This window comes from Peromyscus californicus, unplaced genomic scaffold, assembly GCF_007827085.1.
Source record: "Peromyscus californicus insignis strain IS unplaced genomic scaffold, ASM782708v3 Scaffold_10__1_contigs__length_136768540, whole genome shotgun sequence".
Taxonomy (NCBI): Eukaryota; Metazoa; Chordata; class Mammalia; order Rodentia; family Cricetidae; genus Peromyscus; species Peromyscus californicus.
In genome coordinates, this window is record NW_026294391.1 from 31,877,343 (window position 1) to 31,902,594 (window position 25,252).

The following is a 25,252-nucleotide window of genomic DNA, read 5'->3' on the forward strand; positions in this document are numbered from 1 at the left end:
AACTGGGGAGAAGAGAGGCGAGCAGTGCTGCCCAAGGTTAGACCATTTGTAAAGAGTATTCTCATCAAAATTTCATGCTGCTAAGAGGTCACTAGGCTAATTTAGATTTAGCCATTAGGGTGTGGCCAGAGAGAATTAAAGAACAACTACAGCAAAAGCTATGAAAGCCAGATTGCAGAAAGCTAGAGAGTGGGGGGAGGTACGTGAAGTGTGGTTGTCAAATGCCTCTCTTATTTTTGAAAAGGTCACTGGGAAGAAAAACGTGTGTATAGTGGGCTGAGGGGTATCTTGAAAAAGAAGTCGCTCTTAGGGAAGATTTGTTTATGAAACGAAAACGTAAGCATGTTTAACGAGTAAGGGCAAGCACCAAGTGCAGAAACTAGCAGCAGAGAGGGGGATGAGATAAAGTTGAGAAGAAAGGAAATTAAAGAAAGGAGAAAGAAATAAAAATGGGTAGAGTAGGGAGCAGGAGGAAAAAAATATATCCATGCCGACACACAGCCTTTTGCCCAACATTTCAGCTACACCATGAACTGTGACAGGAGAAGTGCTCATCTCATGCAATAGTCTCAATTCTTTGTCCCCATGTTCCCCTTTTCAACTATATTTGCAATTGTCTGCTATTCAGTTATACCTGAGTGATTTACCCCAACCCCACTCAACTACATATAGAAATCTACAACTCTTAATTTCTAAAACTTGTTATCTCCTTTTTATATTTTATCTAATCCCACTCTCCTTCATGCACTGGTAAATGTGATTCCACGTCTCTATGTGGCACACCAGGAGGAATAAAGTTTAGTAATTAAAAAAAAGAGTTGTGTTAGATCATAAGCTTGCCATAGTTCCTAGGTACCACCCACTCTGATTCATCTACTTGGAATCTGCCACTCCCAAAGAGTCTGATTTCAACAGTATGAGGTCTCAATCATTTCCCAAAAAGTTTCCCCCGAGCCTTCAAGACTTGCATTTTTGTCGCTACAATTTTGCTATATTGATATGTACCTCTTTTTGGATATTTCGTCCATCTCCTCAAAGACTTAGTTTAACCTAAAACCCTCTCAGGTAGGGCACCCCCCCCCCCACACACACACACATACACACACCTTTTTCTTCCTGCTGCTTTCAGGACAGCATGTCTCCATCTTCTCTGAGAAAAATGACCCTAGTGTTTATGCCTTTGCCTTATTATGAAAGACAAAAAAATTAGTCCCTTTTCTCAGTTACTCTGTATGCTTATTTATTTTACATGGAAAACAACTTCAACAAGGTGTATTTAAACTTGTTTCTTGTTTTCAGAGAGTCTGCATGGTCTTTTACAGCAGTTAAGCAATTAAAGCTAGCTCGCTTTTGGTCATTATATGCAGGTTAATTATCTCAAGGATGATGAGTAAATTCAACCTCCAGTTGTTAAATACAGACTCCAGAGTTCACAGCAGCTCATCAGCTGAAGTTCACATTTTTAAGTGAAAAAAGTCTTTCTCTGCAAACATCTTAACAAATGTAGTTTATGATAATAAACATTTGTAATCTCAAGGTTACAAGTTGACAGTTTTTAGAGCTAGTTTTTAAAAAATCTGCTGGTATTATAGAGAACATCTCTGCCAGTTTTTGTGATTAGAATTAGAAATTTGTCTTCATTATGAGAACAGATTTATACAGATTTAACTATAAATTTATGATTGTTAGTCTTTAATTCTACAATCTTTCTTCATCATCTAGACAAATAATATCCTAGTTTGCTTTCTAATTCTATGATAAAGAACTCAACGAAAAGCAACTTGGAGAGGAAAGAGTTTTTTTGGCTTACAAGTCTTGATCACAGTCCATCATTGAGGGAAACCAAATCAATAACTCAAGCAGAGCATTAACATAGAGGCAGAAAATGAAACAGAGACCATGGAGAAACACTACTTACTGGCTTTCTCTCCATGGATCATTCAGCTTCCTTTTTATGCTACCCCGGAACAACTTCCAAAGGGCAGCACCGCCCAGAGTGAGTTGGGCCCTTCTGCATCAACTATCAATGAAGAAAATGCTCCACAGACTTGTCTATAGGCTAATATGTTGATGATAATTTCTCAATTGATGTTCCCTCTTCCTAGATGTCTCTAGCATGTATCAAATTGATGAAAACAAACAATCAGCACAAACATTAATTACTAACTTAGTATACTGTTTGCACAATTTGTACCTATAACTTCTTAAAATTTCTGTTAAGACCATTAAGATCTTAGAATCCCTGAATAATTAATTTTAAAGCAAACTGGATCGAGTTAATGTGCACACATTGTATTCTATATTATAAAAAATGGAAAGTAACTATTTAATATGCCATTCAATTTCAGTTTCATGTGATAAACCACTCTTTCCCTTTCTTCAAGGCTATCATCTACCTAATCTTTCACCCTTTCACAAATCTACTGAAGATATTAGTGCTAGTACAAGTATCACTGATTCCATAATAGTACTTAGGAAGTTCACGTATTTCTTTATGCAGCTACATAATGTTTAACTGACTTTATGATGTAGAATAATACAATGATTTATTTAACCCAGCCTACATAACACTTATTTGCTATCAGTGTTTTAATACATTTTCTCAAATACAGGACTCAGAAATATGTTGGATAGTATACAGAGATTGAATTGCTAGTTCCAAGCAACTTGATAGATACTGCTACCCAGACATCATACTAATGTACACTCCCATCATTAACATTTGAAAGAACATTTCCAAATGTCCTCTCCAAAACTGTGTATTAAAAGTGTCTCCTTAAAATTTAAATTTACATTGCATTTATAAAATTCAAGTTTCGGGACTGGAGAGATGACTCAGTGGTTAAAAGCACTTATTGATCTTTCAGAGAACCTGGGTTTTGTTCCAAGTACCTGCATGGTGGTTCACAACCATCTGTAACTCTAGTTCCAGGAGACCCAACACTTCTGACCTCTGTGGGTATGCATGTACATAGACATTCATGCAGGCAAAACATTCATACACATAAAACTAAGATAGACCTAATAGAATAAAATAAAATTCAAACCTAGCATCTTCTTAGATGGCAGTTCTCGGTAATGAAGTCTGTTTGAATATTAACTGACAAGATGATTCTATCTCTTTCTTCTAAATAGGCTTTCTTGGGTTACAAAGCACACTGATGCATTTTAGCCTCTTCTTCAAGTACTTGATAATTTCCCCTGTGGGGTTATCTCCCTTTACTTATCTATAAAATTATATTTTCTGAGAAGACAGAGTAAGGCAAACAAGATACTGTTATGGTTTGAATATGAAATTTCTCCCATAAGCTCATGAGGTGAACACTTGGTTCCAAGTTAATGGTGGTTAACGGTGGTTCTGGAAATTTTAGATGGGCTTAATTGGAGGAATTCTCTGAGGGTATGCCTTTGATAGTTGTAACAGGTCTCCAGTCCCTCCTCATCTCTCTGCTTCTTGTCTGCCTCTTCCACTACATGCTCCTGCTGCCATGATGCTCTGTCCTGCCAATGGTCCAATTTCAATGGAGCCAAGGGCCAGGAACTGATATCTCAGAAACCATAAGTCAAAATCCTTCCTTCCTTTTAGTTGTTTCTGACAAGCATTCTGGTTATAACTATGCAAAGTAACTAATACATCACCTATGGAGATATTATTCTTAGGGTCATATAAATTCCAGTGTCAACACTTGATAGACTCAAAGAGTGTGACTAGACAATTAAGATAGGTCATCATAATGGTAAGCACAACTTGGTAGACTCTTGCATTTTCTCCTTCATATGCAGCTTGAATATTTCCTTAAAACCATTTATAGCTTCAAACAATAAGTGCCTCTGAGACTAAGAAGAAAATGAGAGATTTGGATTCCTGAGAACTGTGTGTTATGTAACTGTAGGTGAGTCATTGTTCTGTAGTAAAGGAAGATAGTCTTGAAGCTTATTACAGGCTGTCGAGGGTGGCAGTAGATAATGATGATAACAATTCCTTTTCTCCTTTTTCCATTTGTAAAAAAAGAAACATTATGATATAAGATGGTACATAAATTCTAAATAATTCAGCTCTTGAGCATGGGTTTGGTAAAGACTTCTAAATATACACTTATTGTATGGCTTCATATTGTTATACATTAAAGATATGTTTCAAATTACTAGTATGAATTGTTTCTGAACATTACAGGTGCTATGATTGCAATCTGAATAGAAAATATTGATCTGAAACCTCTTTTGAGCTTTTGAGAATGGACTATTACATTTTGTTTGCCTATGCTTAAAACACTGTTAAAATGAAAGCCAGCTGGTTGAATATGAATGATCAATACAGTTTTAAGAGTCTGGGCTCTAAAAGTGAGTATACTACTGTTATATTTTCTTTGATGTCAAAATGACCAAGGTTTAGAGATGTTATTATCAGCAATTATACTTAATAAGATGGCTACTTGTGTCAATTTTAAATCAGCTGAATCTTTGATGAGACTAAAGTGGTCTTCTTAGACCACATGAATGCCAGAAGCAAGAATAAATTCTCTCTCTAAGACTAAAACATCATCCAGAATATCAAATTATTTCTAAAAGCTCCACACACATTCTCTAGCATTCAATAAAAATAACCAACCATGTCGCAATATGAACTGACTGAAACATGGAGAAGTTGAAAAATGTAGTTTTCTGGAATAAAATTTAAAATACTTGTGGTTAATATTTTCAAGAGTTTAAATGAATAGGTAGATCGACAAGGAACTGTAAAATACAGAGTTATCAGATAGAAATTCATTATTTGCATTATTTGAAATTAAGAACTCAAATAGGTTGACTAAATCATGTGTCAGACATAGCGTAAAAGTCAATAGCAAACTGGAAAGATGATAAGAACAAATATCCAAACAACATGGAAAATTGAAGGATGGAGCATACAGACAGAAGCACAGATGTCCATGGAACAAAATGAAAAAAATACAATATGTATTATTTTAAATACAGAGGAGAAATGTGAAAGAATGTTGCAAAGGTCATATTCAAACATAAAGCATTTGAGAATAGATAGACACTATAAAGCTGCAGATTCAAGGATTCATGTTAGTCCAAAGCAGGAAAATGCAATGAATGTATACTTACGGGTACAGTAGCAAAGGTTTTAAAAACCAAAGTCTATGATAGCACAATATTTTACATGGTTTAAAATAATTACAATTATGATACATAAAAATAATACAAAAGTGAAAAGTAAATGGAGAAAAAAACAGAAATGACCTTTTCAGTTTTTAAGAGGAATGTCACTTTTCATTAGTCCAGTAAGTTTCTATTTGTTGTAGTTTCTAGAGTAAACACTAAAGAACAGCAACAGAGCAAAGGACATGACGATCAGGTATGAAAATATCACAATTAAACCCGTCATTATTTTACAATGATACACACTGATAAAAATGAACTGAAGAAGGAAAATAATAAAAAATAATTCAAAGCGGTCAAGGACAGAGAAAACAAAATGATAAAATAGAGGAAACAAATACACTTAAACATTTACACTCATCTTGCCATCATTTATGGCAGCACAAACTGCTTTTGGTAGAAATCTTGATGCAATTTTGTTAATTTCTTTAACTTTTTTAAAATTGTGCTGTCCCCAGAATATTTGTATGCATAATTATGCATAAATATATACACATAATTATGACATTACAGCTTTACGATAGTCATTGGCACCTTTTCCTCAAGAATCCATCACTTGCTGTTTAAAGGAAAGTATAAGAAATTAATGTTTACTTTTTGACTTTTCGGAGACCTGATTTGACTTAAAGGATTTATATAGGACTCAGTTATGACTTTAAGCTATAGGAAAGCTTTTTAAGGTTTTCATATAGGACAAGTATTTGTTAAACAGTTCTTCATATTATGTAGAACAGTTTTTTTCTAATATCCTACATTCTGACATTTCCACATCAGTGTTCTTTCTTTAATTGCAAGATTTATATGTATGTTTGTGTCATATGTGCATGGATGCCTGTGGAGACCGTAAGAGAGCATCAAATCTTCTGGATCTTGAGTTAAAGGCAGTTGTGAGCTGCAAGTGTTCTTAAATGCTGAACCACCCACCATTACAATCCCTTCTTAATATTTTTCTATAAATGCATAGGGGAGGATATCTCTTACTGAAAATTTATACATTTATCAATAGCCTAGTTAGGAATTTTTATTTTTTCAGATGTGAAAACAAAAATTCTGGTTTTCTGGTCTTATTCTATGGGAGGTAAACGCACTCAAATGTTCCAAAGCTATGTTGATATTTTAGCATAATTACTTGAGACAAAGTAGCTGATACAGTATCAAGTCATCTATTCTAACCATCTTAACCAAACACCAATAGAACAATGAAAGTTTATATTTTTTATAATGACCCTGAGATGATTTTGAAGAAAAAAATAATCCACAAATTGTGGCTTTAATACAATCTATTTTGTTGTTGGTTAATTCTTTTAAAGTTAATAGCTCAAGATTTGACTAGGATACCAAAGCGATGGATGCTCAAGACCTCACTGCACGTTTGAGTTTGTACTTTACCATCATTTGTTCTTGTTCTTGACCTGCTAGGAATAAGAACAAAATAATTAATGCTGACAATCTTCCGTTATCCAAATATCACCAAAACCTGAGTACTTAAGAAGAACACTGATGTTCAAGCACTCTAAACTGATAAGGTTGTGTTAATGGTTAAAACAGAGAGAAATTCACCTTCCAACTAGTAAATTTCCTTAGTTCAGAGAGCAGCTATGATTCCCTTGACACTGTAGTCCCATCACTCTTGACGTCTTTTTTTTCTTTATTAAGAAATTTTCTACTCACTCCACATACTATCCACAGATCCCCCATCCTTCCTCCTCCCACCCCCAGCCCTCTTTCCCAAGCCACCCCACATCCCCACATCCCCCAAATCGAGGTCTCCCATGGGGAGTCAGCAGAGCCCAGCACACTGAGCCTAGGTAGGTCCAAGCCCCTTCCCACTGCACCAAGGACGTCTTTTTGGCACCTGTTTCAGGCCTTTAACTGTGGCAGTTGGTAAATATTTTGAGTAATGGGCCACATAAGGACACTATTGTGGCTCCAGATGAATTATAAACTGCTCTTTGCTGTTCATATAAGTCAATTTAGCAGAAATTCTGTACCAAAAATTCTTCCAGGAATCTACATCATCTCTTAGTGATAGGTACACATTTCCAATGTAGCTTTTCATAGCAGCTTCCATGACTGATTTGGTTATATAGTTTATTCAAGACTCTAGAAACAATAGTATTTGTTTAGCCAGGGATATTAATTTATGTTTCCCCAGAAGGATGAGGATTCTGACACAATAGTCTTAGAAATAATAATGTGAGGCAGGGAGCAAATGGTAAAGTGTTAGATCAAGCAAAATGACATTTTTTTTGAATTACCATTTCTCCCAGTACTGAATACACATCTTAAAGCTATCCTACTAAAGGGCTCACATATCTGAGGAACAGATATGTTTCTTGTGGATTGAAGTTTCTGAAGACCTCAATATCTTAATTCTCATGACCTGCTTTGTGGGAATTGGTAGAGCAGGCCAAGTCATTAGAGAAAGTTCTATGTCAAATAAAAGCAGACACTAGTGATTATGATTCATTGCAGTCAAAGTTACACTGTAAATGTAAGGTCCAAGGTGCCCTGATAATCTAGGTTTAAATGAAGAGATACCCAGAGCAAACTCCCGCTGGTTCCATCATTACCTTCTCAATGAATACATGAATAGATGAATATGTATGTTGAGTTGAAGTAACTATAAGGGATACATTTCTCATCCAGACATCTTTTCAAAGGAGTGAAGTCTTAGCAGGGATGAAATAAAGCAGCTGGCATTGGAATAATATGTCCCTCGTAACTTTAATAATCCTCTTTGAGGTATCTCAGCAGAAGTGTACCTTTTTCTCTTTATAAACAACTCACTTCTGTCTCCTTTCTGTTGGGAGGAAAGAAGGGAGAGTAGCATGTTGTCTTTTCTGGTGAGCCATGGAGCAGGTCCATCCCTGAAGGGTCTGGAGAAGACTGATTACACACACAGTCTCTCACTGTTGAGATGCTCTCTCTGTTGCTTTTTGATATGGTTCATATAATTACTACAGAGTGTGATTAGTTTAGGGTCTTTTGGGAAAACATGGATAAGAAAACCACTTTATCTGATTGTATTCTAAGCTTAGAGTTTAGATATAATTATAATTCTCTTTACTGGACCACTGTTAATATATGGAGCCCTTACTGGGGGCTCTGGTGCTGTGTCTTTTGTACAGATTGGACTATTTAATCTTTACAACAACTCTCTGATGACAGTACTCATTACAAGGTACATTTTAGAAGTGGACACTTTACTGAACCCACCAGATATTAACAATACAGAAGAAAGCTTTGCAATCAATAAATATGCAAGACTTGATGTTGATACCATCTAAAAACATGTTGTTCCCAAGAACCCTTTACTCAATGGCTTTATCATTCTTGTGACAGCCAGTGATTGCATTCTGTTTTCAAAAGGGTTATTTTTTAAATGTCTGCCAGTACTTATGCATTTATTAGTCAGCATCCTTTATGTAAAAAAAATAGTATTTATGTTATTCTTCCCTCTCCTCTTTTCTCCTAAGGATCATTTAGACCCATGGGTTTTTATTTATTCAGCCAACACTAATTTATGCCTATTACTATTTTTGATGCTCAAATTGTCTCAAATTTGCCCAGTAGGAATGATCTCAAGCTGGCCCTCATGTCCTCTTAATATTCTGAATGCTTTTCTTACTCCCTGACATGCTAACATATTTCAAAATTATTACCATACTTTCCCTGTCCAAGAGCTGAAACCAGTCATTTCTCTACATAACTTTATTTCTTCTCAGACGTAAATAGTAAAAACCAAATCAGGACATTAGGTGTGCTCATTACTACTGTCTATCATTGTCTCTGGGCTCATCCAGTGGACAAAACTAGAAAAGGCTCCTCCACCCCAAAATGGTATGTTTATTTTGCGTTTCCATTTTCATCATTCTGATGGATAATCAAAAGAAAAGGAAGACTCTCAGCTGACTGTAGCTTCTTTGCCATGAGTTTATGAGTGTCCTTGCACTTGTCTCTACTGACTGTTGGAAGCCATTGCTTTCTATAGTCAGTTATGCCTTTAGACAACTTTCCTTAACAACTTTGGTTCCAGAAAAGGTTTTGTTTTTCCCTGCCCTGCCATTCTTCCCTTATTTTCTATTATTTTTAATCTTTTTCCCTCTGAGACAAGATTTCCCAGCTAGCCTCGAACTGACTCTATAGCAGGCAGGCCTTGAACTTGTGGCTGTCCTTTTGACTCACAAGTTCTGGGATTATAATCATGTGAATATGCCCTGGTTGCAGAAAAGATTGTAGGGACTTTTTCCCACATTCTGGTTTTATCTGTTGCTATTTGCCCAGTATTATAGATAGGCTAAGGCTGGACAACAAAAGCCATCCAAATCTCTCTTACAAGTCCATTGCAGGTCTAGCTTCTAAGAGAAATAATATTTCAAGGATTCAGAAGGGCTACTTGGAAGGTATAGAACTTTCAACAGCTTCAATCCAGAATTATTTTCTGTTCAAAGGCAAGTTACCACTTTATTATCTTATAAAACTACATCTTTTTCCATTTTCATCTCATCTTGCTTATGATTATCATGAACATTTTGTTTACATTTGGAAATTAATTCCAAAGAAAAGGCAAATTTAATTAAAAACAACATTTTTCCTTTATATTCATTGTGCTGTTTTTATTCAGTTTGGCTTATCAATTTTGCAGTAGCAAGAGTAATGTTTAAGTATGCATTAGCTCATCTGAGCACTTATTTAGATCCTGTTGGCCTGGCGGCTTCTCTTTCAAACTGGTCTTTTCCTGTGGTAGGAAAAGGGATTAGATAATTGGTAGTAATTATTTCCTATTTTTAGTTTGTTTAAGTCCTTAGGTCCAATCCACTGCCCAGAGACTTTACTATCTTCCTTATTACATTTATTACCTTCATTTCTTTTGTGATCATTTTGTGCTGCCTATCACTTATCCCCTTTCCATCATTAACCATCATCATGGTTGCTGAGGATAGTTTCTAGCTTGGCCATCTTCAGCAAGCTACTTCATCTTTTTGTGTCTTTGTTTTTTTAGGTATGAGAGATAATGATAGCATCTACTTTATAATGTTGTTGTGAAGATTACATGAATAATGCATACAAATCACATGAAAACAATATCTTGTGGTGCTAGAGAGTTGACTGACCAGTTAAGAGCACAAACTACTCTTCCAAAGGATCTGGGTTCAATTCTTAGAACCCACATGACTGTTCCAGGGGATCTAACACCTTCTTCTGGCCTCCATAGCCACCAGGTACACAAGTGGTGCATAGACATAAATGCAGGAAGAACACCAACACTCATAAAATAAAATAATTTTTTTATTTTTAGAGACAGGGTTTCTCAGTGTAGTTTGGTGCCTGTCCTAGAGCTCGTTCTGTAGACCAGGCTGGCCTCAAACTCACAGAGATCTGCCTGGCTCTGCCCTGAGTGCTGGGATTAAAGACATGCACCACTGCTGCCTGGGAAATAAAATTGTTTTCAAGCCAGGCAGTGGTGGCACATGCCTTTAATCCTAGCACTCGGGAGGCAGAGGCAGGCAGATCTCTGTGAGTTCGAGGCCAGCCTGGGCTACAGTGTGAGTTCCAGGACAGGCTCCAAAGCTACACAGAGAAACCCTGTCTCGAAAAACAAACAAAAAAAATTGTTTTTAAAATGTCTTGTATAAAGAATGCCTCAACTGTAAAGGAAAATGAAACCATGAAATTTGCAGGTAAGTGAATGGAACTGGGAAAAATTATAATTAGTGAGGTAACTCAGGCCCAGAAAGGCAAATTCCATATATTCTCTCTCATATATGAATTCAAACTTCAAATCTTTTTCTTTTTAATTTAAAAATTATTATAATTTTTATATTATAATTGCATCATTTATTGTGGTGATATTTTATTTGCTCTGAAATGTGATATTTTATTTAGATGTTAATAAATAAAGTTTGCCTGGAGATCAGAGGTCATAGTGAGCCAGGAACAGAAGTCAGGAGGTGGTAGGCCACAGCCTTAATTCGATCACATGGCAGTCAGAGTCTCTGTGTGGTCAAGGACACAGCCAAGCGTGGTGACATGAGCCTTTAATCCCAGTACCAACCTTAGAGACCTGGAAGTCTGTATAGACAGGCAGTGACGAGGAAGTCATGTGGCTGGACTTACAGCCAATGAGAAGGCAGAACAGGAAAGCAATAAAAGCACAGGTCAGGCAGGAAAAAACTCTCTGGGGAAGCAATGGTGGTGAGGTGGTAAGATAAGGTAGTCGTGGCTCTTTGCTAGTTCTCTGATCTCTTTGGCTATTACGTCTGTATTTGGTTCTGTGTTTCTTATTTAATAAGACTGTTTAGAAATTCATCTACAATTTATTCCTTCCCCTGCTTTTCCTTGCTCACTTTCAAATTCACGGACTCTTTTTCTTTGATTGTTGTTACATAGATGTGTGTGTATATATGTATGTATGTGTATTTCTAAATATATAAAAACAACCTGCTTGGTACATGCCATGTTACTTGTATGTGTATGCTTTAGGGCTGACCATTTGTTATTGAACAACAGATTGGTTTGCTCTTCCCTGGGGAAGACTATTTTGCCTGCTCTCACTAGCTCCTGATCTTTTGTTTTTTATGTGTTTAACTTATAGCACAAGTGGAAGCCAGAAAATTAGAAAGGAACCTTTTGGGCAGAAACACATTAGGGAGGGGGAAGAGTAAATTAACCCCAAAGCAAAGACATATTAATAAGTTGGAATACTGGGGATGAGAAGGCTTAAGAAGGAAAGATGTGGGAGTAAGGGGGGAAAGGAAGTGAAAGGGAGGACTAACCCAAAGGAAGGGGATATGAAAAAAACATATGGAAGCCTGGCTCTCTGACAACCCAACTTAAAATAAAAATAGTGTCTGGTGAGGTAGCTCAGCACTTAAAAGCACACATTGCTCTTGCAGAGGACTAGAGTTCAGTTCCCATCATCCATACTGGGTGAATACCACTTATCTGAAACTCCAGCACCAGGAGAATTCAATGCCTCTGATCTCTGCAGGCACCTGTACTCACATGTGCAAACCCACATAAACACACACAGACATAGGATTAAAAATCAAATAAATCTTTTTCTCTAAATGAAGAGACAGACAACATGCAAAATAGAAGAAGAGAAGAAATTTCCTAGGGTTGACGGATTAAGTGGCGGTGAGAGCAGAGAGAAAAAGTGGCTAGTGGGAGGGGTGGTTAACCAAAACTAAGATTCTATAAAAAAAACTTTACAGAAACCCACTATTTAGTAAGATAACTTCAAAATACAACTTAAAAGAGTTGGGAAGTTCACAACTGTCTGTAACTCCAGTTCCAGAGGATCCAGTGCACAAATGTGGTGCACAGACATACATGTAGGCAAAACATCCATCCACTTAAGATAATACTAATACTAATACTATAATATAATAATAATTGCATGGGTGGACAATGTTGCTCCTAGAAGACAGAGTTTATTGAATGAAAATCATAGTGCCAGTTAACGGATACCTCCCTACGAATTATTGGTCAGGGAGGCTCCAGAAGTATTAGTATTACCCTTTGTTATGGTAAGAGCCTATTGCTGAGGACACCACAAACTTTGGCTACAGAACATGGAGAAATAATAAGCAATTGAGGACTTCCTCCTCATGGCTAGTTTTCATAGTACTGTAAGGTGCTCTCCAGGCTGATGATGGAGTAATCACGCCAGTGATCTTACTCAGTACTGGACCCTGCATATTGCAGTGCTGACCCACTAGGCAAGTTATGCCTACTGGCTCAACAGTGTCTTGACTGTCATAAGGTAAGGAAAGGCTTTCTGACTGAATCTGAGGTCTGCTCCACAGGAGGATATTTCATGCCCGATACTGTAATCCTGGTAAAAAGTCCATGGCTGGGGAGGTTATGGCCCTATGGTATAACTTGCTATTGTCATTTTGCTAAGTTGTTCTGTCAAGCAGCCTTTTATGTATTTGGATACATAGACCCTGAATGCTCTCAGCCTTGATCAGAGAAGCGCCTTTGTGCAGTGGGCAGCAGTCAATGCAGAGAATAACTGGTTAAATTGCTGAGAATAAGAGACTGAGTTTTCAGTCTTAATGGAATATCTATGTTAATGTCATTATCACCAAGGTTCAGGGAACATTGAAGAGGAAGTAGAAAGTCTATGAGCTGAAGGATGAGAAGGAATGGTATGAAATGCTGTCTTATGGACACGGAATGGATATTGTACTCATGAACTCACCATAGCTGTGGTTATTTGCACAATATATACCCAAGATCAAACCAGTCAAACTCCCAGCATAGTTGGAGTAGAGAATTGCCGGGTCCCATTTACTGTAGAAGCTATTGTCAGTAGTTGTTGGGAGGTATCACTTTTCTTTGAGTATGTGGCAATTGGTAGGATTCCCTTGCTCCAGTAGATGCCCCACACTCATGCTCATATGAGCAGCACTAACTGGACTTAGTAGGTTATCAAAGAAATACGAAGTTGGGATGGAAGCATGTTGAGGATGAAATAAGGGGAATTGGAAGAAAGAAATGAGGTGTAGATATGATGTATTAAATTCTCAAAAATAAAGAAAAACAAAATGCTCAATAAATATATGCATGTGTTATTATTTGCTAGTACTTCTAACCTTCAGAACATCTTGGGAAAAACTTAGATAAACTTGTTTCAAGGAGCAAATCCATGTTTTGCATCCCTCTGCAAATAAATCCAAAGAAGTCCAGCACCTTGACTTTTAGCATGTAAGGCAAAAGTGCCTCATCTGAACAAAGACAAGTGGCAGATAATAGCAGGGAGAGAAGAGGGCAAGTAGATCATTGTTTCCTCCTTTAGATATTGACCTTGTTTCTATCCCGTGTCTTTGTTTGTGACATCCACCAACTGTATCTAGACCTTCCATAACCAGGAACCAATACAACATTCTCCTTCAGGATACACTGCTTCAGTACAAAGAGGAAGTAGTGTGCTGCTCTTCTTTGGCCCTGAACACCCACCAGACTCTAGCCTCCTTCTAGCTGTCAGTATCTGAATCTCTGGACATGAGAATATTTTTTTGAAACTGGAAAAGCGGATGGCAAATAGCACTGGAATAAACCCTTTCCTTTCACAGCAATATCCCTCAACCAATGGCTGCCATAAGTTGGGTATCTGGTCCTAACAAATCATCCCACATCAAAGTGGAATAGTCATGAAGCATATATTTTGTACTGTTTCCTAGGGCTTTCTGTCAGGATTTCGCTCCAGTTGCTGCTGTGGTAGTGGGATTTGCAGTGTACCTTTTCCTTGAATATTCTGCCTTCCCTTCCCTAGAGTCTTTCCGAACTATTCTATCACTGATCCTTGTGCCTTTCAAGCATACAAACAGAATCCTCATTCCCAAACCTGGCCTCCCAAATTCAAATAAGAGGAACCCTTAGTTTTCCTTCCACCCCATCTTCTTGATGGTATCTGGATTTTGTTCACCTCTTTGGTCAATGTCGTTACTTGACTGTAGGAAGTGTGTGGGGTTTGCTCTTTAAAATAAAACTTTAAACTCTCTTTATTGCTGCATTGCTTTAGAGAGGCATTTTGTATTTCAAATATAGCTGCATTTCAGTAATTGGTTCTCTCTCTCTCTCTCTCTCTCTCTCTCTCTCTCTCTCTCTCTCTCTCTCTCTCTCTCTCTCGTACATAAACTGGTTCTTTTCTCAGGATACAAGAGAGTGGCTGGGAACTGGATATTAAGGCCAGCTCTGGCAGAACAAATGAAAGGCCTTCCACTGTTGCTTGTGAAGAACTCTAACAAAGGTAGGATAATATGCAGCAAAATTACTTGCCTCTTTGAGCTGGCAAGGAATATAATTAAAATAAAGAAGTGACATCTTATGTGACAGAGTCTGAGTAGGAAGCATAGCATTTATTACCTCCTGTTCGCTAGCTTTTCTTTGAAGGAAAAAAAAAGTCAGCAAGATTTTATCTTGGATGACGCCTACTCACCTGGCTTGGCTTAAGCTAAAAAACACAAAAATGGTGGGGTGTGAAGTAGTATGCAATTTGACCATGTTATGGCTTAAACACTAAAGCTAAAATGTATTTTCCCAGAAGAGGGATGATCAGTAAATCTGCCTTATATGTTAAAATCTAATAATGCCACAAACACTATTAAAGAACAGGAAATGTGTTGTGTTGTTGTCAGCAGCAATACACAGCGAAGCCTGTCCTTTGGTGTTCTAGCAGGAGATCCCTGGGGCTGAAGCTCACTCAATGTACATCCAGATTCTTAGGAACAAACCTATTGTTTGAATCAGAATATATGTAATCCATGAAGGAGTGTCTAAGAAGTTACTGTTTATCTTGTAATAAATATTTTTTATCTCCTATAATTATTCCCAAGGAGAAGCGGTATGAGAATGTTGCCTTGACTCCCCATGGAGGAGTAAGGATAAAATTTGCTGAACTCTGGAGTCTTGCTGAAGAATTCGTCTCAGAACTTAAGATCCCGCAAACCTAGTCCTCAATTCAGACCACAGCATCCTTCCTTTCCTAAATACAGTTTCTGAGTAGGAGGTTCTCAATGTAGTACTGACGTAGGTGTGAATATTCAGTGTTTAAAGTCATGGGAAGCAACTTAAATTAAATTGCCTCGAAGTTTTTTAAGCTTTGAAATTTCTATTTTGGATTTTTTTTCAAGAAGAGGGGTAGGGAGAGAGAAATAGCTTGTTCACTGGATAGCTTTTGTCTACCCACTTTCCCCACCCCCCAATTCCCTGGGATCCAACAATTCAGTTTTGGGGTGCTAGAATAACAAATGTTAGTAGTGGAGAAAATGTACTTCCCAGCATGTTCTTTTGGTATCAGTGATTAGTGAAAACACCAACAGCACCCTTTTCTGTGAGGTCTTCTCCTATACAAAGTACAGTCACAGCCATCATGAAGAAAAGCTATATTTACAGAGCCATGTTCTCTTGCAAGCTTGTGTGTGCAATCTGCTCCTTAGCGTCCCATCTGGCATGGATCGAAGAGATTCAAGACACGAGCTTACTTAAAGCATTACAGTTTTTAAAACAGAATGTTTTGTTCTGAGAAATAAAAGGTTCTTGCCTGATTTTCATAAATTTTCAAAATCCCTTTAAGTTATTGATCTGAACTGATGGTGATGTCCACAAATGCAATAATGATGATGTAGGATCTACTGGAGGGTGGTTTGAAGCCAAAACTGGCCATCAACCTATGAGCAAATGTTGTAATTTTATTTCTAACTCTCCAGCTTATGAGTTTGAAGTTTCTCAGTTGTTTGTATTTATGTAGCTCAGTGGATGCAGATTAGTTCTACTTTGTAAGTACATATATAATGTTCATTTGGAAAGTGAACAGTCGCAGTACTAATGCCTGTCAATAGTGGGTGCTAAATGAATATTTGTGGAATAAAAAATAAAACAACCCTCCCCATTGTATCTTAGCACTATATAGGGTTTTTTTTTCAGTACTGCAACAATCATTTTATTGCATTCTCACAAGCAACTAGGGAATAAACCAATGGCCACTAATTCTGTATCCTTAACGAAAGCTACCCAACTGTCAAATGATGTGGGTTGTATTTGAACTCCAATTATAGAAATAAAAGATCATATCTTGCCTTTAGCAAGCATTGAGGCATGGAATTCACGGCTCCCTTGGAAAAGAACAAATGGTTCATGTTGATGAAAACAATGCATGATACACAGGAGATAATTCTAAGCAATGTGGAGTGGTAAATTTGGCCATTTTATAGGGGGCTATGATGGCTGGTTAGGGCAATCCTACTCCACTGGAAGATTTTGAGCAAAAGATTGGCATCTCTTAGTCAGATTTTTTTTCATGATGAACTGGAGGATGACAATAGTAGCAATACCAAGAAGAGCTTTTTCTGCCACAAAATAAGGAGGGGGGGAGGGAGGGAGAGAGAGAGAGATTGAAATACAGAGGGTTTGAAATGGAGAGAATTAAAGTTGAAATGCTTTTTTTGTAGTGGAAAATGAAAGGTTTTTATGAGCAGTTACTGGTCATCCAGGATTAGATAGCGGTAATTACGGTAGAGCCACCTGACAGTAGCCAGCCTTTGGTAACATTGTCAGTAGTGTGGGAAAGCTGGGAAGATTCAAATGATAAGGCATTATATACTTGGGGTTTTATACCTAAGACATGCTCTATTAAGTTTGTTAACTAAAAATTAGGGTGAAAGGTACAAGAATGGGAAAGAGTGAAAGGTCTGCAAGTAGCCAGAAAATGAAAACTGAAGCCCATTGTGTGTGAAGATGCAGGGAAGAGAATTATAGAATCAGAGGAAGGAATTTGAGAGTCTGAGAAATGACAATTTCAAATTTCTAGTGAGTGATTACAATTCAAATCGAGATAGACTATTGTGATATAGGAAGCCCCTGTGATAGAGACCAGAGTAACAGAAAAACCATCAACAAAGATGCTGATTTTACTGAGAAGAGTGTACCAGAGAACAGACACGTACAGTAAAGCTTAATTTATATAGAAAGCATGAACAGAAACAAAATGAAAAATAAAAGGATTTTCCTCTAATCTATTTATCTCCTTCCCTGATTAACTTCATCTGACCCCCACTTTCATTGTCAAGTGACAAATCCTCCATTAACACAATTTTGAAATCTTGCTCTTCAACACAGCTGCTAAATTCACAAAAAGGCCTGTTTGTCATTTATTGGAAAGAGTACACTTCCCTTTTTGTTAATAACTGTTGGATGAATAGAACAGAATAAGGTTGAAACAATGTATTAACATTTGGTAGAAATTAAATTGAAAACAATGACCAGAAGCTATGAAACTGCAATAAGAAAGTTGCAAACTAGATTGGAATGGACTATTGTAGCCTTTACTAGAAAAAGACCTGTCTTAGTTTCTAATTCTGTGATAAACCATCATGACCAAAAGCAGCTTGGGGAAGAAAGGGTTTATTTCATCTTATAGCTTTCAGGCCATACTTCCATCACTCATGGAAGTCAGAGCAGAACCACAAAGGAGAAACCTGGAGGCAGGAACTAAAGCAAAGGCCATGGAGGAATGCTGCCTACTGGCTTGCTTTCCCTGGCTTTGCCCAGGCTGCTTTCATATAGCATCCAGAACCCCTCCCCACAGGGGTGGCACAGTCCATGGTGATCTGAGCCCTGCCACATCAATAGTCAATCAAGAAAATGCACAATAGGCTTGCCTATAGGTCAGTCTTGTAAGAGAATATTCTTAACTGAGGCTCCCTCATCCAAAATGACTTTAGGTTGTATCAAGTTGATATAAAACTAGCCAGCACAAGCCAGTAATTATGCCTCAGAGTAAATGTAATGTATGTAAAATTGATCAACAAAGAAATTGTAGAATTTCAGGAAAATCCTAAATAATATGTTCAGAGTGAAAGAGAAAGTATTAAAGCCTAAGCAAGAGATTCCTGCATCTTTCAATCTGACCATTGAAACAGTGAACCCTAAAAAAAAGAAATTTCACTTGCTTAGTTAGAGTTACCCCAAGGTATTTTATATTATTTGTGGCTTTTGTAAAGGGTGATGTTTCTCTGATTTCTTTCTCAGCCTATTTATCATTTGTATATAGGAGGGCTACTGACTTTTTTGAGTTAATCTTGTATCCTACCACCTTACTGAAGGCGTTTATCAGCTGTAGGAGTTCCCGGGTAGAATTTTTGAGGTCACTTATGTATACTATCATATCGTCTGCAAATAGTGAAAGTGAAAGACTTGTATGACAAGAACTTTAAGTCTTTGAAAAAAGAAATTGAAGAAGATATCAGCAAATGGAAATACCTCCCATGCTCATGGGTAGGTAGAATCAACATAATAAAAATGGCAATCTTACCAAAAGCAATCTACAGATTCAACGCAATCCCCATCATAATCCCAACACAATTCTTCACAGACCTCAAAAGAACAATACTCAACTTCAAATGGAAAAACAAAAAACCCAGGATAGCTAAAACAATCCTGTATAATAAAGCAACTTCTGGAGGCATAGTGATTCCTGACTTCAAGCTCTACTATAGAGCTATAGTAATAAAAACAGCTTGGTATTGGCATAAAAACTGACATATGGACCAATGGAATCAAATTGAAGACCCTGCCATTAATCTGCACACCTATGAACACCTGATTTTTAACAAAGAAGCCAAAACTTTACAATGGAAAAAAGAAAGCATCTTCAACAAATGGTGCTGGCATAACTGGATGGCAGCATGTAGAAAATCGCAAATAGTTCCATATCTATGGCCATGCACAAAACTCAAGTTCACATGGATCAAAGACCTCAATATAAATCCAGTTATACTGAACCTGATAGAAGAGAAAGTAGGAAGTAGTCTTGAATGCATTGGCACAGGAGACCACTTCCTAAATATAACACCAGTAGCACAGACACTGAGAGCAACAACTAATAAATGGGACCTCCTAAAACTGAGAAACTTCTGTAAGGCAAAGGACACATTAAATAAGACAAAATGACAGCCTACAGAATGGGAAAAGATCTTTACCAACCCCATAGCTGACAGAAGGCTGATCTCCAAAATATATGAAGCACTCAAGAAACTATATAGCAAATCACCAAACAATACAATTTAAAAAATGGGCTACAGAGCTAAACAGATAATTCTTAACAGAAGAAACTGCAAGTTTCATGATGAGTAGTACTCCATTATGTATATGTACCACATTTTCTTTATCCATTCCTCAGTTGAGGGGGATCTAGGTTGTTTCCAGGTTCTGGCTATTACCAATAATGCTGCTATGAACAAAGCTGAGCAAGTGTCCTTGTGGTATGATTGAGCATTCCTTGGGTATATGCTCAAGAGTGGTATCACTGAGACTTGAGGTAGATTGATTCTCATTTTTCTCAAAAACTACCATACTGATTTCCAAAGTGGCTGTACAAGTTTGCACTCCCACCAACAGTGTAGGAGTGTTCCCCTTGCTCCACATCCTCTCCAACATAAGCTGTCTTCAGTGTTTTTTATCTTAGCCATTCTGACAGGTATAAGATGGTATCTCAGAATCATTTTCTTAAAGTATCTCTCAGCCATTTGAGATTCTATCTAGTCCCAAGTTGTTATTAATAATACTGGAATGAGTATTCATGCCCAAGTTTTTTTATCTAGATGCATGCAGTCATTAACTGAAACAACGTTTTTGATGCCTTACTGGACATGAAAATGAAATGACTAGGTCATATGGTAACTCTGTCTCACACTTAGAGAAATTGCAGGACAATTTTCCAAAGCAGCTGTTCCATCTTATATTCCTACTATTAGTGTTTTAGGTTCCAATTTCTCCATTTATTCCAACACACATTTTATGTCTTTTTTATTAAAGGCCTACCTGCTAGGTGTGAAGTCATTGTAGTTTTTGTTCATAATTTCCTAATAATGTATAACGTTGACCATCTTTTCATGCATATTTCATTCATTTGTACATCTTTGATGATTTTTAGATTGGCTTATTTGTTTTTCCCTGTTGGCTTTTAATTTAAAAATATTTATTTGTTTGTTTAGTGTGTGTGTTTGTGTGTGTGTGTGTGTGTTTGTGTGTGTGTGTGTGTGTGTGTGTGTGTGTGTGTGTGTGTACTGTGGTACACACATAAGTGTCAGAGGTCAGCACTTGGTTTTCTTTCACCATGTGATTTAACTTGGGTTCTCAGACTTGGCAGCAGGCACCTTTACCAGCTGCGCCATCTCACCAGCCCTCGACCATTGTTCTTTATATATTTTTGTACAAGTGACTCAACAAGAAATGATTTCAAGTAAATACAACTTTTATAATACTGCTGAATATGTAAATATTTCAATATAGACTTTTGAGAAAACTTTCAAGTATCCAAATGAATGCATTTAATGACAGACAGAGAAGGGGGCCGAGGAAGAGGAGGCACAACTCATTCAGGTATAATCTGAAACACTATTGTCAGAGTCAGTTTTTGGATGACTGACTATATTTAGAGGAAAAATAAAGTTAGTATCAATAGAAAGATTAAGGAAAATTGCAGATTTTTTGGATGGTAGTATGAGTTGCTTCACTTATATGTGTAAATTGGAGCAAAGTTCTAGATTAGATTAGGGCTCAAGGAAATTTTTCCTTCAATGAGAATCAAAGTAAACAATGAAGATATCCATAGCTGAGATCTGAAGTTTGTGTGAGTCCCTACCAAGAAAATACAGATTGACTTTGCTCAAGATACATTGAACAAATATTACATACACTGCTAAATATTAGCAGCTTCCAACTTCAGCCAACTTCTTGTTTTAAAAATAGTTCTGAATTTTTATATACATTTCATGATTTAACTCGTTAGTAGAATCCAGATAAAAATTTCTCCTCACTTTTTGATAGAATTTCACTTCAGCTTTGGCATCTGATTGAATCTGAACACTGTGAGCCTCAAGCTGGTAAAGTCTTCATTGTCTTTGTAAAAACTCAGGCAGTTCTGACAGAATAAGCCCTTAACACACTGGAAACTACAAGTATTTTCCACATTATGGTGAGGAGTATTTCCAAAATTCGATTCCCAGACACTAGACACTAGAGATAAGGCAAACCGGGTGCATTAGATGCTTTAGGTGGAGCATTTTATTTTTATTTATATTTGTACTCAGAACAACAGAGTTTTTCCACCTAAATACCAGAAATATTGGAGTGTTTTTTCATTGATAAGTGGTAAGCTTTTTTTTTAACCACTGAAGTTATAATGACATGATGATGGCAAGCATATTTTTGGTTTGGTGGACTGAAAATCTGGGGAAAAAAGAAAGACACCTTTTTAAGGAGGAGGTGGGAATGTGTTCTTTAAGCTTTAACTTTGGTTTTACAAACTCTTGTAGTATAACAATTACAATGTTTTATTGTATAACAATGTTATATACAACTTAGATGGTGCCTGTGACAGTGAGTACCATAGCACCACAGACTGGCTTGTGCATGTATTTGGGGAGTGATCCCAGCCATGGATCCCACTAGTGAAGACTGGATAATTGGGTATTACTGATCATTTCAACAATTAAATCACACCATCCTACCTAATCCTATTTTGAACATTTTGTGATGTATCCCTATCCTGGCTAGTTTTTATATCAACTTGACACTAGCTAAAGTCATCTGATAGAAGGAAGCCTCAACTGAGAAAATGCCTTCATAAGATGGGGCTGTAGGCAAGCCTGTGAGGACATTTTCTTAACTTTTGATTGATGAGGGAGGGCCCAGCCCCTTGTGGGTGGTGCTCTCCCTGGGCTGGTGATCCTGGGTTCTATAAGAAAGGAGGCTGAGCAAACCAGGGGAAGCAAGTAAAAGTACCCCTCCATGGCCTCTGCATCAACTCCTGCCTCCAGGTTCCTGCCCTGCTTGAGTTCCTCCCCTGACTTCCTTCAGCAATGAACTGTGATGTGGAAGAATAAGCCAAATAAACCCTTCCTCCCCATCTTGCTTTGGTCATGCTGTTTTATTACAGCAATAGAAATCTTAACTAAGACAATCCCTACTTACTCATCTGTGACACATAATCATTAACATTAATGTGAAGCCTACTCTAAAGCATATTTTGAAATAATTTGAGGCTCACCAAAACATTACAAAAGTGATATAGAGTGTTTCTATATACTTCTTGCTTAGTTTCTTACTCCATTTGTGCTGGGTAATAAGCATGGGTGCTTCTAGCACCCCATTTTTAGGTAGTGTTGGACCCTAGATAATTTATAAAGAACACATATATTTCTTACAGTTCTGGAGTCTGGGAAGTCCAAGATTAAGCCACCAGCATTAGGTAAGGGCCTTCATTGCTGTGTCATCTCATTGTGGAATTGACAAAAGAGCAAGAAGATGGACAAACTTGTTTTTATAATGAACTTTCTCATTGATAATGAACCAATTCCATCAATAGTGACATTAATTCATTCATGAGGACATAACCCTTAGGACTAAACACCTTGTAAAGATCCCATCTCTCAAAACTCTTATATCAGGTTGTAAATTTTCAACACACAAAATTTGGGGGATGCATTTCACCTATAGCATGCAGCTTTCCCTAATAAACATTTTATATAACCATTGTACAAGTCTCAAACTAGGAAATTAACTATGGTACAGTACTATTGACTAAACTATAGCTCTCAGATTCAAAGACCATTAATTTTTCCAGTGAAGTTCTTTTTCTGATCTAGGATTGTAGCCAGGATCGCATATAGCATTGTATTTTTATGCCTCTCGTAGTCTCTTCAATCTGTGGCAGTTTCTCGTTCTTTCCTTGAATTTTATGACCTTGATATTTATGATGAGTGTTAGTCAGTTATGATGTAGAAAGTTCCTTAATTTGTGTTTTCCTAGTGCTTTTTCATGATTAGGTTGGGGTTAGCTCTTTTGCAGAAATGGTATGCAAGCAATGCGCTGTCCATCCTAATGTCTCATTTCAAGCAGCTTATGATGTCAGCTTGTCCCGTTATTGGTAATAAAAATAAAATAATAATAAAACTTTATTTTATTATAATAATAATAAAACTTTGTTAAAGCTAATCACTTAGTTTAGGTTGTATCTTTTGGTTTTCTTCTCTATAATGCTTTAATTCATCTTGTTCTTAATATCATAGAGATTTTTAAGAGCAAAGTATTGTTCATATGTTTTAAATAACTGGGAAACACTTCAAGGTAAGAAGACTAGCACCATAACTTTGAACATAGAAAAAAGAAGTTAATGAGGAAGAAATGATTCCTCTACAGCCAAACTTTCTTTGTGCTGCTTTCCTGTCCTGAATCCCTTCACTCTTAATTTATTTGAGACAAAATATAAAATTTTACATATTTAATCTCTGTTTGAAGAAATAGTAATCACTTGCTTGATTTTGGTTCTACGACTGTACATTTCAGACATGGCCTGAAATTGTAGTGGTTAGAAATCGTTGGTGCTAGCAGGGCACATCTTTTGTGGGTGGTCATGATCTCTTTTCATGTATGTGTAGCGGAAGGTCATTAATTTTAAATTGTAAATCTGGTTTTCATTATAAGAGTATTGCAATTAAAATGGTGGGATGGGCTGTGCAGCGGTGGCACATACCTTTAATCCCAACACTCGGGAGGCAGAGGCAGGTGTATCTCTGTGAGTTTGAGGCCAGCCTGATTTACGGAGCAAGTTCCAGGACAGCCAGAGCTGTTACACAGAGAAACCCTGTCTTAACCCCACCCCCAAAAGTAAATAAATTAAAATAAATAAAATAAATAGTGGGATGAAATTATTATTTCACCTTCCACTTTCTAAGTTGACTTTAAACATCTTTTTTTTCTATTTTGAGACAGGGTCTCACTGTGTGTCACTATGTAGATCTGGTCACACTGTGTAGCTGTGACTAGGCTGGAATTCACTTATGTAGACCAGCCTGGTTTCCAGATCACAGATATCTGCCTGCCTTTCAGCACTAAATCTTAGGGTCAGCTTAGAAAGCTATGTGTTAGATCCTTTAACTGCTTATTTATTCCTGTGTTTCTCCATTCTCCAATTCTTCACCCACTTGTGCAACTACTCTACCAGTACCAGGTGAGGGCACAGTTAGTAACAATGCACCGCTCTAAAAGATTCAGTAGATACAGGGAGAAGTGACTCCTGAACTCAGAAAATGTATTACTTATATTCTGGTAGCATAAAGGGTTAAGATGTGCTATTATAGTTATTGAAGATTTTGTTTTCTCAGTATGTACTGAAGAACTCCCAAAGATAAAATCCATCTACTGTACAAATTCTTTCAAAACAACAGTATTGTGATAGCTTTTCAGCTAAATATGCCTTTGAGACTGAAACTAAAGGAATCGTATGACAAACAAAATAGATAACTTGCCATTCCTCTCCTTTGTTGTAGTCTAAGGTAGCTGGGGCCTTAGTGGGCACAGTTTGGTACCCCATTACAGAAATTACAGAAAGTCTGTCCAGGAAAGGTCAATATTTGGGTGTGAAGTCTCCAAGTGTCAAATAAGAGCTTGCTTGCCAAATGAAGGCTAACTTCATTGCTTGTGAAGTTCCTATAGAGGGGCTGCGACAGAAAGAACCTGGCAGGAGAGCACAAAGGCAGAGCACTAAGCCACAAGGATGGGTTCATGGATTGAT

General features: G+C 37.2%; 1 long non-coding RNA gene across 1 annotated transcript in view; it reads left to right on the top strand.

Annotated features, from left to right (window-relative positions):
* The first annotated feature begins 14,831 nt into the window (after positions 1-14,831).
* The window catches only part of LOC128114660 (uncharacterized), a 61,035-nt gene continuing 50,614 nt past the window's right edge, over positions 14,832-25,252 (top strand). Inside the window, exon 1 of the long non-coding RNA XR_008219858.1 lies at positions 14,832-14,926. This is a non-coding gene — a long non-coding RNA (uncharacterized LOC128114660). The remainder of the gene's footprint in view (positions 14,927-25,252) is intronic.